Consider the following 16,044-nt stretch of genomic DNA (forward strand, 5'->3'; position numbering starts at 1 on the left):
TATAGTAAAATGGTAAGGAAATATCTTGGCCATTTTATGAAGTGCATCAGCCCTGCAAACACAGCTCCGGTGACACGAGGTGCGAAGCAGGGAGTGAGTAAACTTTACTTTTTCCTTTACTTTTTGTGGTATAAGTATCAACCGAAGGGGTTTCGTATTGAGTGTATTTTGAGAACTGAACCACTTGTAGACCACGTCCAGCTCAGTTAAGTGACCTTTTAATACATCTTTTTTTCCTTGCCTCAAAAATCGAGCGGTTGTTTTTTTAGGTGCTCTTGCTCAGCCAAGCTGAGCTCTCCCGAACCCTGTCCACCCGGTAGCGAAAGCACTGTGAGGAGGTTAACCACTAGGTCGGACTCTGCCCCTCCACGCCCCTTCCCGAAAGACTTTTATCGTCCGTCCCTGCGCTTCAGCAAGCGCACCCAGACCTTAGCCCCGAGGCCCTGCCCCGTCTGTAGGGCAAGGGGAGGTGGTTTGGGCAAAGCCCCGAGGGTGAAGCCCCCAACGGGGAGGCCGGCACTGCCTCCTCCAGCCCTCCGGCTTAGGTCTTGCGCTGCTCAACACTAAATGCTGCTGTGGGTCCATGGGCTCTGCATAAACACCCCTGGGATTGGGAAAAGGCAGGCTAGTGGTTTGGGTCTCTGCCGGCCCCTTTCCAGCCCCACGCCATGGCCGACCCACAGAGGAGGGATGAAGGGCTCCCTTCCCACTCGTCCTCCCCCCGCCAGCAGGACAAGGGTCCTGCCACTCGCAGGGCTGGCAGGGAGAGAAAGGAGCCAACGAGGGCAAACCCCAAGGAGCCCCAGGGTGCCCGTGGGTGCTGCCTACGCCGGGGCAGGAGCGGGCAGGAGAAGGCAGGAGCTGGGGATGCAGGCAGCCGGGTCGCACTGAGCCTCCCGCCCGTGCCTTTTACACTGGCTTCTAATCCATTTCATGTACACTACTACTGAGGTAAGTCTGATAACTTGAAATGTGAACATCTTTAGGTTAAGAACAAACTATTCAAAGAAAAAAAAAAAAAAAAAAAATTAAAAAAAAAACACCAGAACTAGTGTGCCTTATTCTCAAAAGAGCTGATATTTTAGGTGTTTTATTGTATCTCTCTTCTCTGTACTGTCAGAAGCCTCTGAGTTTATTTAGTTCTTGCTCCATTTACGGTACATTTCTAGGATGTAGTGAATAAAGCATTCTTTAAAAATGGAGACTGTTATTTCATTGCAACATCCCACTGCCAGGTTTAGCCGCTCTGCCAAGGCTGTGCTCCCCTCTGAGCTGGGGAGAGGGTGTTCAGGGCAGGAGGGGAGCTGGGTGCCGCAGCCGGCATCCCCACTGGCTCCTGCCGGGAGGAGAGATGCGCTGTCCCACTGGATCCCCCGTCCCACCACCCGCAGAGGACAGGGACCTTCCCAGCAGGTGTACTGGGCATCTCCCCATTCTTCCAACAGCCTCTTATCAGCCTAAACCTCTTCTCACACCCAGTTTAGAGTCAGTGCCTGTACGCGGATGGAGCTGAAGCTGGCATCCCTCCGTGCTTTACATCTGCCCAGCGCACAAAACCCCTGCAGCTCTGTTGCACGTCCTCACTGCAGGGCAGAGGCGCTGTGGACTGACACGTCATTTTAATCTCAGCATGCTCCACCCTTCGAACGCACAGAACACTAAGCTGCACGCCTTGGCAATATCTGCAGTCCTCCAGAATCCCTGGCTGTTTCCTTGGTGTAAGTCCACCCAGAGAAAATTTGCTGCAAATAACCAAGTCTGCAGAGAAGAGCAGTGTGAGGGCGCAGAGGTAAACTGTGGCAGAGCAGGGAAATGGGAGAAGTGTTTGCCACCAAGGCAGGGACTAGCGCTAGTGAATAATCCAGAAGAGGAGGAGACCAGAATAAATACAGCATGAGTTTCTACGTCCCTCATAAGAAAGCAAAGGTGTCTGCAACTTCCTACCTCTAGCATCATTTCTCCTAATGCAATTGGGACAAGGCACTTTATGCCAACATACCTTGGGTTTCCTAAAGGATACTAATCATGAGAGGTTTCCCTAGTCTTTTTTTGTGCAAGGAAATGGAAAGAAAATACATTTTTTAATTTTTTTTTTTTTAGGATTTGCGGGTGGGGATAGAGTCACCTAATTTTGCCTGTTTTCCATGTATAAACATTGTAGGTTTGGTTTAGGAGTCTGTGTGTCCCAGAAATAATTTCCACTACCAGGTCAATCTATCTTGCTCAGGGAATGGGTAATCAACATGAAGCTAAAAACTGCTTTCAAGGAGATATAACCACATTAGGACTTCACCTGTCAGACAAATCATCAAGTCACACAAGAAGGCTTCTTCCCTGCAATTTGTTGCTGACCTTTCCACTCACTAGAGGTCCACCTACATCCACTTGGATGAGAAAGAAACCACCAGCAAACCATGGCCCTTTACAGGTGTTCAGGCATGAGGCATGCCCTTCACAAAAAGCAACATTTTCCAAGTGAGGTGAAGAACTGTGCCACACTGAAACATGTTTCTGGCTCTTTCCTCTTTCCCTTTATCCAAGCCACCCAAGATTAAAATGAATCTACACAGCTTTTTCTAAACAGACACTTTATGAGATGATTTTTTTTTTTCCTAGACTGCTGGTTTCTGACTTCAGTTGTGCAAGATCTTAATTAATGATTAACCCACCGTAAGGTTGAAATATGCAAGTCATTCTCAGGATATTAACATAAACAACGCCAGAGAAATGCAATTGTGCTTTCAAGATGACCTTGCTACCTTGGGAATGCCAGGAGTTCTGCTGAGGCCTTGGGCACTGTGACAACTCAACACGCTGCCCAGTCGTTCCCATTCCCTTTCAGAACGTCTGTCCTGATGATCTTGAAAAGCAGACGTGCACTTCCCTGCCTGCTATTGACCTAAATCACTAAAAAACAGCTTTGACTTTCTTCAGGAAACACCACCCATTAACACAACTGTGATACAGCTACTATATAAACAAATTAACAAGAAACTCAAGTGGATTAACACCACTCTGATATTGCAACATCTCATTTATATCAGCACTAGAGCTCAAAGTATATGCAAAATGCATTTCTGATATGTCTGAAAAGGTATGTGCGATACCCCATCTCATTCTCTGCGGCTGGTGTTACACCCCTAAGGTCTCTGGTCTGCCTGGGTCCTGAGCACCTACTGAACTCTCTGCTCCCTGTATGCCTATCAGACACAAAACTGCCCCATCATGCTGACCTGTAAAACAAACAAACCCCAGACGAGGTAGGCCTCGTAACAAGAGAAACTACCTCTACTGTGCATCTAAAAGCCAGCAAAGTCAGGTTTTATGCTCCAGTGTGCCTAGTAAATGCTGAATCACGCTTGACTGAGTTTCAGGGCCAAGTCCTGCCTGGCAACAAAATGGTCGGAGGGGTGTTGCAGGGAGAAGCTGCACATTAGGGAATAAAACAAGGCAGTTTTGTGGCACCAGGTCCTTCCCTCCTAGCACAGAGGCAGGCTGTGTCATGCAATCATGGTCATTCAGGATGCCAAAGAGTGAAAAGACTATGGAAATTTTTAGAAATTTGGTACTGTAGAAGTATTTCCATACGAAGTATTTCCTGTCAAGCTGATGAATTAGATCAGATATTTTTTTCCTCCAGCCAGAAGACCATGACTGGAGTTCACTGGTTTCCTAATCAAAGAAGACAGAAGCTCTGCCTCGTAGTCCTCACTTGGGCAAAACTGCAGATCCTGCATGTGGGAGGTGAGCAGTCAAGGACTAAGTCTTCACCAGAAAACTTTATGGGGAAAAATGCTCAGATGTGCTCAGGTTTGTCCCACATGGACCAAACGGCCATGTCTTCCCAATACAGCGACAGACATCTCCATCTAAACAGGCGGTGTTGGTCGATGCTCTGCCCCATGGCAGGCCCTGGGGCTTGGCCTCCGTCTGCCTGGAGGTGCCCACAGCCACCTTTCCCTGGGGCATTTGGAGAGGCAAGATCACAAACTTGGGTTGGGGGTTTGTGCCCACCCTGACTGTTCCTGTGCTTCTGCACACAGCTGGTTTGTAGGGTGGTCACCACGCTGAAGGAAGCTGTGTCACTTTTCATGGTCTGGTTGCCCACAGTTGTAGTTTTACTTTGAAGCAAGATATGCTTTTGTTCATTTTTTTACCTCCTTCCAAACACACACATGTAATTTTTGCCAGGCAGCCTGCGCTTTGAGCCTGTCCTTGCACGTTTTTGCAATGTCACTGAAGTTCGGCATTAGCTTGGCCACTGCCTGCGATCTGCGCGCTGGTGGGAAGTGGGAAGCCACAGGTAAGCCAGAAGATCTTCCTGAAGCATGAAAAAAACCCCTGCAAACAGCCTACACAAGCCACAGGAGTTACCTCAAGCTAACCAGCAGAGAGAGAGATGCATTTAAATCGGTCAGAGGCAAACCAGCCTGTACGCAGAGCAGTTCCTTTGTTCCAAAGCTTTGAAGCAATAACTACAACAAGCAATTCTCACTTCTGAAACAAATCTGTAGGATACGGACCAGGATGTCTTGCAGTCACTCAAGAGGGCATGCAATGACAAGGGATTACTTATTAAACTAGTTATGCATGCACTGGCTGTACACAGGGCATCCTTGGTTTCTCTAGTCTTTGACTTTTCGGCTGCTGTCCCTCACAGGAGGGCTTTCTGGCCATGTGGATAAGCTAAGGATTCCCTCAAGGCCTGGCTTCGCTCCAGGCAGACAGATCCCCTGGCTCACCCGCCTTTGTGCAGGATGCAGAGGGACACAATCCTAGTCAGCAGCTGCAACGCTGGCACCCAAGCAGTGCCGTGGAGGCACTTGTCATCCTGCGGTCCTACAAGCAGCAATGGTGCAGCTGCCAAGAGCTTGGCAGAGCACTCAGGAGGGCTCTGGCAGACAAAATGTTGGGGAGCACCAGCACCTCATCAACGATCAGGTCACCAAGGACATACTCAAGCAAGAAAATGCCCAATAGTCTTGCCCTTTAGCATCATGTAAGCAGTCCAGGCTTCCCCTCCACTAACCCTCCACTACTACCAGCTGGGTAGTTTCTTGCTACCACCCAAAGCATGTCATAAACTCTCCCAAAAGACAGACCATCCACCTTTGTATCCACACAGTGGAGTGCTACAGCCTGAAAGGGCTGCAGCTCACGCTACGCTCCATGCAGACATACCTCCTCCTGCAGTGTCCTGGCAATGCTGTTGGCCATCCCCTGACCTCATGGTGCTGCAGCAGGCCCTGGAGCGTACCCAAAGGCTCCAAGTTGCAGATGAGCCCCAAGAAGTATGAGGTGAAGTACATCAGGTTTGGCATACATGTCAAAAATGACATATAGCAAAGAAAAGCTGATTCTCTCCAAAAGACGGGAATAGCCAAATACACATATGCAAAGTAACTGAAATTAAAATTATGTTTATGTATTTGATACTGAAGTAATAGGGATGCTTTTTAAATGGCTCTGATGCTGAGCAATCCTGTTTCAGCAAGGTGACCGCTATCATCAACACCAGTGAGATCACAGACATCATTATGGTAGGCATCAACGGTGCAATATTAAGTGCATCTGAGCTTGAGAAAAAGGTTCCTTCATCCATATAGGGACTATCAGAGGCTCATTCAGAACCTGTCACTTGCTTTCCCTAAAACCAGACAGCATCCATACTGTCTGACAAAGCTGTTGCCAATTGTACTTTAAACAAAGTAGTTACACTCTAATTAGCAAGGTGTTTTTCCCATTGGTTTCACTCTTCTCCCGCACAAAGCAGGAGGATTTTCACGGAGCACAGACCTCAGGCTGGGTCCTACAATGGGGTTGAGTTTCACCCACGAATAAGTGCTTCAGTTTAAGATTTACCAGTAACAAAGTCTTCAGCTGAGCAAGGTGTCAGCATGCCTTCAGCATTCACAGCATTGCCACTGCCCAGAAGCAGTGGACTTGCCAGCTGCCAGGCTTAGCTCCAGCCGGAGCTCCGAAGTGGTGAAACCCCAGGAGCTGCTTCAAGGACAACCAGCACAAGCCTGCTGTTCACGGAAAAAGAAATCTTGTAAACCTGCTATCGTTTGTAATTAGAAGAAAAATCAAGTCCTGTTCAGCACCATGCTGCCTCAGAGTCCCAAACTTCTTCATGCCCATCACCCCTTACCCAGGAGGCAAATTCCCAAACACCAATCCCAGCCTGCTGACCTCCTCACCATCCCTGGCAGGCTGGTTTTTGCCAGGCTCAGCCACCTTGCCTTTGTCTGAGCCCTCAGCCCGGCTGCAAGGGGTGCAGAGAGACCCCAAAACTGCAAGCAACCGCGTTGCTATTAGCACGTGGCGCTACGTGCTGCACAAGGGTCTCATTCCAAGCTCACCTAGCATTTCTTAATTTCACTGGGGTGACTGAGACCTGGACCCTGTCCCTGCAAGTGTGTGTGGTTTTTTTAGGCACTCTGTGATTGTTCTGTTATAAGTAATTTTGTTCCACATTTTGGCTTTCGTATGAGTTCTTCTCAGGCTGTTTCTTTTGGGGTTGGGACTAGGACGGCACCAAGGCCTTAAAGGATTAGATTTAAGAATAATAAGTGCTGCTTTAAATTTAAAAAAAGGGGGGGGGGGAGAAATCCACTCCCTGAGAAAACAAACTTCCTTGACTTTCTGTGGCGTCTTTGTGAGCGATAGGAGGGGAGGGAGAATACGGAAATGTACAGCACTTGGCACTGGGTACACCTCAAACTCGTTTTTCAACATTTTACAACCAGCTCTGGCCATGTGACCTACATGGAAAGATAAACTGAGACATTTAATCCTTTTTTTTTTACCACAAGGAAGTGAATTTTATGTGATTATGATCATTAAATTACAGTAAATGATTTGCCCACAAGAGAAAAAAAGACCAGAGTGGTTTGAAGTAGGGAAGGCTGGGACAGGGCAGCTTGAAAACTCTGTGAGCTTCACTTTTTCACCCTGGCTGTGGCATTTCAGGACATGCCAACTCCTTGCAGGTGAGGATTGCCCACCACTTGCTTTTGCAACCAGAGTATGAATAACAACTTTCTAAAAGCCAACTGCTCTTTGGGTTAAAGCAGCAGCAATTGCCCACATGTAAGTCGTTAGGAAGTTATTTAACACCATATCACTCTGGAAAGCAGCAAGCTTTACAACTTTTGCTCCACCTCCAGAATACCATCAACTTTTGAAATGAAAGCTGGGTGCCCAGTGAGCCAGGCACTCCAGCGTACCGGGATAGGGAAAGCTGGTTCAGCCCAACCAAGCAGCACAGGGCTGCCACCACCCTGCACCAGGAACATGCTCCCACCATTTTACCGGCAGCACGAATCACATCCCTGGCATGGAGAGGCCAGGGTGAACTCGCAGCCTCCCTCCTGCTGGAGCATCCCTGGGGACCGGTGTGTGGCCCCCACAGTGACAAGGCCAGCCCATACCTCTGAGACACCTTAGGGCAGGTTATGAGTGGGGGAGCATCCTTGGTGAGGCAATGGTTAGTCAGCATCGTCAGCCGAGATGAGGACACAGGTTGGGAAAATGGTAATGGAAACAGGAGATGTGCAAAAAACTCTGCAGAATGTACCCATGAGTTCCCCCTGGTGTGGTCCGTCCTGCCCATGAGGGTACACACTGCAACTTTCCTGTTGGCACAGAGAACCACCCCGCAAACAACTGACGGGTGCGATAGCAGTTGTCAGAGTGCCAGTCACTGGAGGTTGTCTTCTCCAGAACTGAGGGTGGCATGCCCGCTGATTTCTGAGAACTGTAGTTTTTTGCTTTTTTTTTTTTTCTGTTTGGCTGCACTCCCACATGCTAACACATACCAATATTTTCTTTAGGGTAACATTAATCTAACTATTTAAACAGCTTTTTGCTACAGTCTGCTCAATTCAGGATCCAAGGAAACCTTGGCCTAAGCAAGATAACAGCTCAAGTTGAAAGTACCTTTGCAAAGGTACCACTCCTATCCCCTGGGATATGCCAGCTGTGCATCCACACAGGCTAAGCAGGGTTTTTCATCTCAGGCCCTATGAAAGCGTGACATCCAGGTTTCCAGACCAGAGCTGGTTCAGCTTTGACCATCCCATAGCAAGAGCAGATGCGCTGTGCACCCCAAGCCCCACGGATACACACCATCATGACCATCCTCAGCCCCAGCACTGCCTCTGCCAGCCGCTGCCGGCCAGGCTGGGCTGAAGGGGAGGAGTGAAGGCTTGTGTTTAACCAGGCTCAGCTTCCTGATGCAATCTGCCACATCCCCACATGAACCATTGCAGTGGCGCAGGGAGGAGGCAGAGGGAAGAGCCCATGCAGCCCAAGGGAGCTCCCCAGGAACAGCCCAGCACCTGCTCCCGTCTCAGCTTGCCTCCATCCACAGGGCAATGGTGAGAGCACAGTGGCAAGGGCGCATGAAAAACACACAACTACCAACGCCCTGGGCAGGTGAGCATGACTGAGCAATGCAAAAACCCCACCTGCAGAGCAGAAAATATCTTGTATATGAAATTCAGCAATCCTTATAACTGCACCGTGACCCTTCCTGTGAGGCTGCTGATGCTCAGCCCCAATATTTCCAATACGAGCCATTTTTATTAACTGACAGCTCTCCTGCTCCATTTATTCTTGCGAGTAGGTTTTTTTCCAAAGATAATTTCTGGGCCCAGCGTGGCCGCATGCTCCCTGCCAGCAGCCCAGCTGTGTTTGCCCCAGGGCCTGCTCCACCAGCCTCTGCTCACCTGCTCTCCCAAATCTCTCCTGCTGCTTGTGTGTAATAGCATTACACATCTTCTCAAGGCTTAGGAAGGGCTGTGGGGCTGGCAGCAAGCGCTATCAGCGAGAAGAGGATCAAGCACTGGTAGCTCTTTCTCATGTCAAGGCAGCAAATAAAATTGTTCTGCCCCTTTCCCTTCCTGGGAAAGCTCCAGCACTGACCCTGCTGCTCCCCCAGCTTTCTCCTGCCGTCGTCTCAGGATCCTGCCGATGACAGCGCTCCTGCAGACACCACGATCACCCCCTCACCTTTAAGAGGTTTGACTCTAGTTCACTTGAGAAATGGGCTTTCACATCTGCAGACAGGGAAAGCTGCAGGGAGAGGTGACCTGGCCATTGTCATCTGCAGAGGATACTTTGCCTTTGAATAAGGAACAGACAAAAAAATTAATGAAAAACTGAAAAGTGCACAAGTTTCCTGTGGCATCATTCCGCTGCGTGTGTCAAATCCAGGTCTGATTTGACTGGTGTAGCTCAGACTTGGCCTGCGCAGAAGTATTTTCTTCTCATCTTACCATGACCACGGAAAATTCCTACCAAGAAGCATTTTAAAATTCAACTTTGACAAAACTTAGGAACACCCTGAAATGGCCTGTATAAGATGAGCGATTGCATATAATAAACTTCAATACTCATAACTCAATGACTTTGGATATTTTAAGACAAGTCTTTCAGAAGAGACTACTAAAACATCCTGACATCTGTTGTGGTTTAACCTGACAGGCAGCTAACCACCACGCAGCCCTTCGCTCACTCACCCCAGCAGTGGGATGGGGGAGATAATCAGAAAAAAAGGTAAAACTCATGGGTTGAGATAAAGACAATTTAATAGGACAGAAAAGGAAGGGAAAATAATAATAATGTTAAAAGAATATGCAAAACAAGTGATGCACAATGCAATTGCTCACCACCTGCTGACCAATGCCCAGCCAATTCCCAAGCAGCGGCCCCCCCAGCCAGCTTTCCCCCCAGTTTATATACTGAGCATGACATCATATGGTATGGAATATCCTTTTGGCCACTTTGGGTCAGCTGTCCTGGCTGTGCCCCCTTCCAGCTTCTCATGTACACCCAGCCTGCTTGCTGGCAGGGCAGTATGAGAAGCTGAAAACTCCCTGACTTAGTGTAAGCACTGCTCAGCAACAACTGAAACAGCAGTGTATTATCAACATTATTCTCATCCTAAATCCAAAGTACAGCACTATAGCAGCTACCAGGAAGAAAATTAACTCTATCCCAGCTGAAACCAGAACAACACCACACATTATGCTGGGGAAAAAAAAGAGAACATTCCTGCCAGAAAGATATTTCAGAATAACCTTCTGATAGTTCATTACAAACTTAAAAACATTATTATAAATTATGCTCAGCAAGCTTTCCTAGAGTCCTAATATTTTTCTATAGTTGATCCCAATCTTACCAGAACAGCCTTTTTTTTTTTTTTTAAATTAATTGCTGTCTATTTATTAATTGGGTCAAACCATAAGCCCCAAAAGGTTTAAATCCCGTAGTGAATGGTGGGTGGGTGTGTACTCATTATCTGACAAAATTGTATCTATGTGCACTTCCAGAATGTTTTTCCCTGGATTCTGATGTTACAACTCTGGTGTGGTGGACCGGATAATGTCACAGGGTTGGACTGAGCTTAGAGGTCTCAGGTCTTGTTCCCTGCAGATCTTCCACCTCTGTCGTGTTTGACGCGAAAGCAGTATGAAGGGGCCAGCACATAAGTGCCCGTGGGAACACACATCTCCCGAAACAAAAGATGAAAGCTACTCTTTTCATGAAAACAGAAGGGGGAAGAAAAAAAAAAGTGAAGGTAGAGTGGAAAAACCTGCAAGAGGTCAACAAGGGAAACAAAGGGCAGCTTTATGCAACCAGCTATTTCACTCCAGAAATGGCAGGGCTGGCTAAGGCACTGCTGCCTGATGTTTTAATACAGAAATTCAGTGTAATTAGGGCTTTGCTTGTACCAAAAGGATAATGGCAAGCCAAAAGATAAGATTTAACAGTAGATGAGGCTTAGGAAGATGGAGAAGAGAGAACAGACAAGGAACTGGGCTCTCCTTCTCAAAAAGCAAAGGACTGCTAAGGAAAACGGAGGTAATTCTCTACATTTTCATTTTCCACTTTGATCAACGGGACAAAAGCTTTTGATGACTGTTATATGATCTATTGATCAAAAATGAGAGCCAGGTCCAAATGAGCTAATATCTCTAATTGAAGGGTAAATAAAGCAGATTACAATTTTCTAGTAAGAAAGCGACTTTTGGACAACTAGTGACTAGCATAAGAAAACACATTTTTTTTCAGAAATGTGAGACTCAAACTGATGAAAGCTAGGAACAGATACATTTAAACAGACATAAGAGGATCAGTGTCAAGGACGAACTGATACAGGAACTAGCAAATGATAAAGCTGGGCAAATCACTGTAAGATTTCTGCCAAAAAGCTGTTCAGAGGCAACCTATTGAGCCGCACCCCAAGCAGGAAAAACGCACATGCGTTGAGCAAGCAGTGCAGGGTTGGGCAGCTGTAGCGTCAGCCCCGGTACTGCAGCCCTGGCCCCTCACTTCTGCTCCTGCAGGATGGGCCTTGCAAGTTCGAGCTGCCAACACCTCCCCGCTCGGTAGGAAGACTTGCCCTGGCAGCTTGCTGCATGACAGCTTGCTAGTGGTCTGTTGCCAAAGCGATCGCTCGTGAGAAATTTTGATTTTTGGATGGACATTCCCGCTATAAGGAGCCTCATGCAATGGCTGTTCCAGTCCAACATAGTATGCAGGTTTTTTGCCAGAAGAGAGATGACTGTGCCTACTTTAAACTCTTTCATTTCTATGCCTGCTAAGCCCAAACTGCAAAGTAGCTTGAATTTACCTAACTTGCTTGCTACTACAAGGAACGCTGAGAGAAGATGGTGTTTCAAATCATCCCAAGACAAATGGCGTAGAAGAAGCAGAGTGATGGTATCTACTTGCTTCCACACCATTTACAGCCTAACAGAGAACATGTGAATTCCCCAAGAAGATCTTTCTGTCTCTTTAGCAGCTGCACAGTCAGAACTTATGGGCAGCTGTGCTGAGTCTGATGCAGGATCCATCCAGCCCAAGATGGCAGAATTCAATAGCCAGGGAAGAAAAAGAACAGGGCAAGTTTATCTATGGTGCGCAAGCACTCCTCCAGCCTCCAGGCACTTCCAGAAGATATTTTCTGTTTATTTAGTAACTGTCAACAGACATCTCTGCCAAGATGTTAAAAAATCAAACCAAAAGCAGCTCAATCAGCCATCTTTCCTTTTTATTTTGCATAGGTACTTTGTACATTCTGCTTACTTTCTGTCATGCAGTTGCTTCCATTTAAACTATACATGACTTTCCTGGGCCTGAAACGTAGGAGGAGAAACATGTCTCATTGTGGGGAAGGGGGGAAGCCACATTGACCTTTGGAGACAATGTGGTAGACGATCAGTATTTCGCTCTGACACACTGACCCACCCTGCAGTGGCTGCTCTGCAATTCTGAAGATTTAGCCCTCACTCTGACTCATAAGCAAAAATGTTTTTTTGAGACACTAAGCTCAGTTTCGAGCAATGCGCCCTTGAAAATATCATCTCGATCACTTTTGAAAATGTTGCTATTTGTTGCCATTGATTTCAAGGAAGGAGTTATGGATGAAAGAGCTACTTTTCCACAAGGCAATTTAAGATTAGCATATGGAGAAATAGCAGCCACACTCTGCCCACAGGAACAATTAAAGCTTACAACATACCCAATATTGCAGAAAGCGATTTGTATGGGCAGATAGATGGCATCTTCAGTGCCAGGGGTTGCCATAGGTGTTCAGGCTTTTCAGATCATGCCTGAACACTGTACCGGTTAGGAATACAGCCTGACAGCTGGCAGAACTGGAGCAGATGTAATGGATATACTGGACATGTATCCAGTGTGCCCTGTGCACAAGGTGAAATGAAGGCTGGCTTCAGCTGGGAATGTCATCTATCTGAGATCGAGCACCTAGGACATACTGCAAATGATTTCCAAGTTGGAAAATGATGGAGCAGAGGAGCTGTCAAGTTGGGCTTTGGAAAAATGATATGCACTGAGTGAGTAAAAAAGGAGAAGACATGATGGCTAGAGGGGCTCCCTTAGATGTGTTCTGGAAAGGTAAAGTGGATAAATGCCTCCTTTTTCTTTTTTTTTTTTTTTTTTTAAGAATAATTTTGAATGTTGCCTTTAGATCTTCTTTGGGGACCCTTTTTTTCTAAAGCTGCCCTAGCTTTCACAACGTACTGCCTGAAAAACTGCTTTAAGGTACACCTAAACATCGCATTCATACTCTCTGCTAAAACATAACCCAGCAAAGAGGCTGAGACGCATAACCCCCACAGGCCTGGACCTGCAGAGAGGAGAGGAGCCTGGGGAGGTCTGGCCCTGGGCTGCAGCCACAGCACCCCAGCAGAGCACACCCAGCACAACCAGAGGCCCTGGCCCCAGCGCCTGAGCTGGGGTACGGTAACGCATCCACACAGCCTTGAACAATTCTTATTTGTATTGCACAGCTGTAAGACCAGGATATGGATTAGCATCTAGCCAATTCATTAGAGCAAGTATGTAAGTACCTACAAAGTGCTTTGAAGGTGGAAAAAACTATGTACTCGTTATCTATTTTTTATGAACCCTCATAAGCATTTCAGGACTCTCCCATTTAATATAATGGATTGCATCTTGCCTTGTGATCCATATAGCCATGAGCCTACTTTACTGCCTAGTTTTAAACTCATAAGCTACATTTTACAGGTGCCTCAAATACTCCTGCCTAAAGACAGCACTCCTGGCAGGAAAGGCGAGGCTGCAATACTAGTCCCTAGGGACCCTGCAGCATCAAGAAGAGATAGCTGAGGCTTGCACACAGCCCTTGGCTGACTGCCTCTGCTGGCAGTGGTCTTCTCTTCTGCATCTGCTCTAGAGAGCTTTCTAAACTTATGTAAGTCTCTAGCACGCCACCATGACTGACTATCCTGCAAGAGCTCCAGCAAAGCTGCAATGCCACCTTTGCAATGCTACCTTGGCGATGCTGTCCCCAGCGATAAAACACAGTAGGACCACCTCAGCAAAGATGAGCGGAAGGGGACAGCATACAGAAAGAACAGGGGCAAACGGCTGCTTCTGCACATCCTCCCCACACATGTGCTCCCAACAGCTCACAAAAAAGGCCGTTCTGCAGGATTTGGGATTAACTCGGCTCTACCTGCCCTGCTGGACTCTGCCAGTGTGACTTCCAGGAAGAGCAGCAGAGACAGCCCCATGCATTTCAGTGCAAGGGAGCAAAGGCCAACCAGGAGTGCCAGATGAAAGGAGCAGGGTGACCCCAGGTTTCTATGAAGACACCCTGGTGCCAGCTGCTCCTGGTTCCCTCAAACAGGAACAGGTTGGTTTGGGGCACCGGATCCCCTATTTGTACACAGGTGGGGCTTTCAAAAGCAAACCTGACCCTCATAAACACCCACTTTCATGAGCGAGTTGTCGGCAGGGGTAGAATGACTGCTCAGCGCTGGCTGGTGCAGCTGTAGGCACCACCACACTATTGCCTTGTTCTCAGGCTTTGCTCCAATTTCATCAGCCTGGAGATGCTCCTAGCAAAGGCAGAAAGCATAGAGGGAAAACACAAAAGCAACATCATGGTTTCTAGTCTCATGAAGCAGGGCAAGGTGACTATGCAACACATATTTCAGGGTCAGGTTTACATCTGGCAAAGCTGTTTCTAACATCTGATTGCGCCCCAGTAAAATTAGAGGTTCCTAACCCAAGTCTGAGATGTCACGGAAAAATTGGATGGAAGTGAACTACAAAGGCAAAATAGTCTTTGTTTATGATGAAACCTCAGAAGAGTAATTAATTTAATTAGCAGACTTCAACACTGCCTTTCATAACCTGAGATGCACCAAGAGGTTAAGCTATAAGGCCCAAGTTATCTTTGTGACCTTTACCACCAGGAAAGTTTACAAACGGCAATTAGTAGATTCAGAGGCTGAAAAAATTAACCCAGATAGAAAGCATGTAATAAACCTCTGGCATTTAACTCAGCCTGGTTGAAGCAGAAAAGCCAAGACAGAAGCTAGGCTGTGCTACAGGCACTGACTGCAGTGAAAGGAATTTGTATTGATCTTCTCACAGGAGGAAGTTTGCAAAACCTCTCATAGCTGTTAAAGACTGAGGTCATAAAACAGAACCCACTTATTTCATGTGGGATCTAGAGCTCGTGGACAGTATTTAAGGGAACAAGAGCAAACTACAAGTGACTGTATAGATCCCTGATAAGATACTTTTTCACCCAGTTTTGTGGTGAACCTTGGAACTTCTAGCTAGGTACCAGACTGAACCCTTTTCTCTCAATAGCATGCAATTAGGTGAATTACTTGGTATAGATAAAAATCACTCTTTAGAGAAGTATTACTTACAGGGAGACCGCATAATCCATAGAAGCAATAAAAAAGAGGGGAGGTTCACGTACCGGGTAAAGAGTAAAGACATTCTAACAAAGCTGGGTTTTGTTGGGCACACCCTCCCTCCCTGTGGCCTTTCCTGGATTAAAATAATTCTCTATTCCCTTTCCCTGCAGATTTAATCCATTTTAAGAGAAATCTTTATCTCTGCAATACAAATTGCCTGTGTTTGTTTATTCAAGAGTAACACCTGGGTGCACCTGAAGGGTCAACACATGAGAACTGCAGAGCTGTAGGTAAGCCCAACACACCTTTGGGACACCTCCAAAGCAGTGGTCCAGCTCCCAGGGCACAAAGCACCCACAGGTGCCAGCAGCTTAGGCAAGATGCAGAGCTTAGCCAAAGCAGCTATTCTAGCACCATGCTTTATTCCTACAAGTGCCATCTCTAAACTTGTCAAGAAATGCTTAATTTTTTTTTTTGGGGGGGGGGGAGGGGGGGGAGAAGCTTCAGTCATTATAGAAGAAATAGAGAAATAACTAACGATACACACTGTCCCAGCTAAGCATCCCCACTAAACATATCAGGCAATGAAAAAAACCCAGTGTCACTCTGGGTTCTGTCTTCTATTCACCCCCATCTAGAGCAATTTATTCATACATGCTGCGAGAAAACCACAGTGTGCTTGCTTGCTGCTAGGCAAGCCACAACAGTAGGCCTTAGTCCCAGCAAGACCATCAGTAGTATGACCATGGCCCGGAGCCATAATGATATTCTAAGTGCCTCATTTTTAATATCCTAAAGCATCTCATCAAAACTAGATGCCAAACCACTGTGA

This window comes from Pelecanus crispus, chromosome 4, assembly GCF_030463565.1.
Source record: "Pelecanus crispus isolate bPelCri1 chromosome 4, bPelCri1.pri, whole genome shotgun sequence".
In the NCBI taxonomy this organism is placed as follows: Eukaryota; Metazoa; Chordata; class Aves; order Pelecaniformes; family Pelecanidae; genus Pelecanus; species Pelecanus crispus.